The sequence below is a fragment of the Schistocerca cancellata genome, chromosome 7 (genome assembly GCF_023864275.1).
Source record: "Schistocerca cancellata isolate TAMUIC-IGC-003103 chromosome 7, iqSchCanc2.1, whole genome shotgun sequence".
In the NCBI taxonomy this organism is placed as follows: domain Eukaryota; kingdom Metazoa; phylum Arthropoda; class Insecta; order Orthoptera; family Acrididae; genus Schistocerca; species Schistocerca cancellata.
Window position 1 is genome coordinate 299,249,086 of NC_064632.1, and position 2,500 is coordinate 299,251,585.

Below are 2,500 nucleotides of genomic sequence, written 5' to 3' on the forward strand. Positions count from 1 at the left end.
ATTCGCATGTCGAAGCGCTCAGTCTACGTCGTGGTACGGCCTGTGTCCACTGTCCGCTGATGTCGTAAGCTTAACCCTCACATTGTACTGCACATAGGTCCGTATGTACTGAATGATACGCTGTGGCACATGTGTGACCGTACAACGACTGCGCCCAACAACAGCGAACCATACGGTCCAAATGTTGTGCACTCAGCCACGTGCCGTCTCCCCATAACAGCTACATTGCAGTGTGGTACGCCATAGAGACGTGTGGGAGTAACGGACGCCCTGGATGGCGATCAGCATGAGCCGTCTGTTGATGTAGTGGCGCGTGTATTCAAACGTAGTCGTCTCTTCTCACACAGTGTGATAGCATGGTGCACCGCGTTCCACATCTGCGACATGGTACAGATGCTGGTTGACAGTCGGTGTCGTAATGGACATCGCATACGTAGGGGGCCACCTCCCACGTGTTCTCTAGTCGTGCACATTTTGTTGCGTGTATGTGGGCAGACGTAGTGTGTCGTGGCACCTAACAGACAGGTATGCAATAATCGTTGCATTTGCAAACTGGGATGGACGTCTACGTTTGCTGGTGACGTTACGCAAATGAACAACTGGTAAACCCATTGTGGTGCGGTTGTTGTTGCTGGAGGTAAATCAGTAAGGGCAAATCTGTGTGTGAAGCGATACGCGGCGGTGGCTGGGTGGGACCGTCCCCGGCCGGTGAGGGGGGGCCGCCCGGCGTGCTGGCCGCGCGGTGCGTGGGCGCACGCGCTACAGCCGGCTGGTGGGGGCGCCCAGTGGCAGGCGCGCCGGCCGACGGACGCGGCAGGCGGCGCAGCTGCGCGCCGGGGCACCCTGCGCGCGGCGCCGGGCGGCCAAAGTGGGTCCTCGCGGGCCCGGTGCGAAGCGCGGTGGACATCTGCAGTGTGCTGGTCCGACTGAGGACTGTGTGCGTTGAGGATGCGCCGCCGCCCGGCACTCGGCGCCGCGACGCCGTCTGCTGCTCGGTCGCCCCAGCGGTTCTCGCTGGTGGTTTGTATCGCAGTTGTGCAGACGTGTTGGCACGTGCGCTGTGCTGGGAGAGTTCGCTTCGGCACCCACGTGGGGCCTTTGCCCTTCTGTGGCGCTGGCGTTGGAGCTGCCGGTCACCGTAGGTGGCGCGTGTTGTCTCCCGCCGGCAATGCCACGACAGCACGCTCCCGGGCCTCTGTCGGCAGCGGCAAGCTCAGTTGGGAGCACGGGTGGTCGCACCTAAAGCGTCTACTCGCCTAACTCCGGGCGATTGCGCCTCTCTCGAACCCGACCAAGTACTTAGGACGGCGCTGCGCGCCGCCGGGACCTGAGAGGGTTTCGAGGTGTATTGTGCAGGGGAGCTCAGCCTCCTCCTGTTTGCAGAATAATTGAGCGGACGCTTGCGTGTTCGCGCGGGCCCCTGGGACACACTCCCGGGCGGCCGGCTGCTCAGCTCTAGTTGACGCAGCTCCCTGGTTGATCCTGCCAGTAGTCATATGCTTGTCTCAAAGATTAAGCCATGCATGTCTCAGTACAAGCCGCATTATGGTGAAACCGCGAATGGCTCATTAAATCAGTTATGGTTCCTTAGATCGTACCCACGTTACTTGGATAACTGTGGTAATTCTAGAGCTAATACATGCAAACAGAGTCCCGACCAGAGATGGAAGGGACGCTTTTATTAGATCAAAACCAATCGGTCGGCTCGTCCGGTCCGTTTGCCTTGGTGACTCTGAATAACTTTGGGCTGATCGCACGGTCCTCGTACCGGCGACGCATCTTTCAAATGTCTGCCTTATCAACTGTCGATGGTAGGTTCTGCGCCTACCATGGTTGTAACGGGTAACGGGGAATCAGGGTTCGATTCCGGAGAGGGAGCCTGAGAAACGGCTACCACATCCAAGGAAGGCAGCAGGCGCGCAAATTACCCACTCCCGGCACGGGGAGGTAGTGACGAAAAATAACGATACGGGACTCATCCGAGGCCCCGTAATCGGAATGAGTACACTTTAAATCCTTTAACGAGTATCTATTGGAGGGCAAGTCTGGTGCCAGCAGCCGCGGTAATTCCAGCTCCAATAGCGTATATTAAAGTTGTTGCGGTTAAAAAGCTCGTAGTTGGATTTGTGTCCCACGCTGTTGGTTCACCGCCCGTCGGTGTTTAACTGGCATGTATCGTGGGACGTCCTGCCGGTGGGGCGAGCCGAAGGCGTGCGACCGCCTCGTGCGTGTTCGTGCGTCCCGAGGCGGACCCCGTTGAAATCCTACCAAGGTGCTCTTTATTGAGTGTCTGGGTGGGCCGGCACGTTTACTTTGAACAAATTAGAGTGCTTAAAGCAGGCAAGCCCGCCTGAATACTGTGTGCATGGAATAATGGAATAGGACCTCGGTTCTATTTTGTTGGTTTTCGGAACCCGAGGTAATGATTAATAGGGACAGGCGGGGGCATTCGTATTGCGACGTTAGAGGTGAAATTCTTGGATCGTCGCAAGACGAACAG

The 2,500-nt window shown here is 57.5% G+C and overlaps 1 non-coding gene across 1 annotated transcript in view; it reads left to right on the plus strand.

The window, feature by feature from the left end:
- Window positions 1–1,469: 1,469 nt before the first annotated feature.
- LOC126093583 (small subunit ribosomal RNA) overlaps window positions 1,470–2,500 on the plus strand; it is a 1,909-nt gene continuing 878 nt past the window's right edge. The window contains exon 1 of the ribosomal RNA XR_007521716.1: window positions 1,470–2,500. This exon is cut by the window's right edge and continues 878 nt beyond it. This is a non-coding gene — a ribosomal RNA (small subunit ribosomal RNA).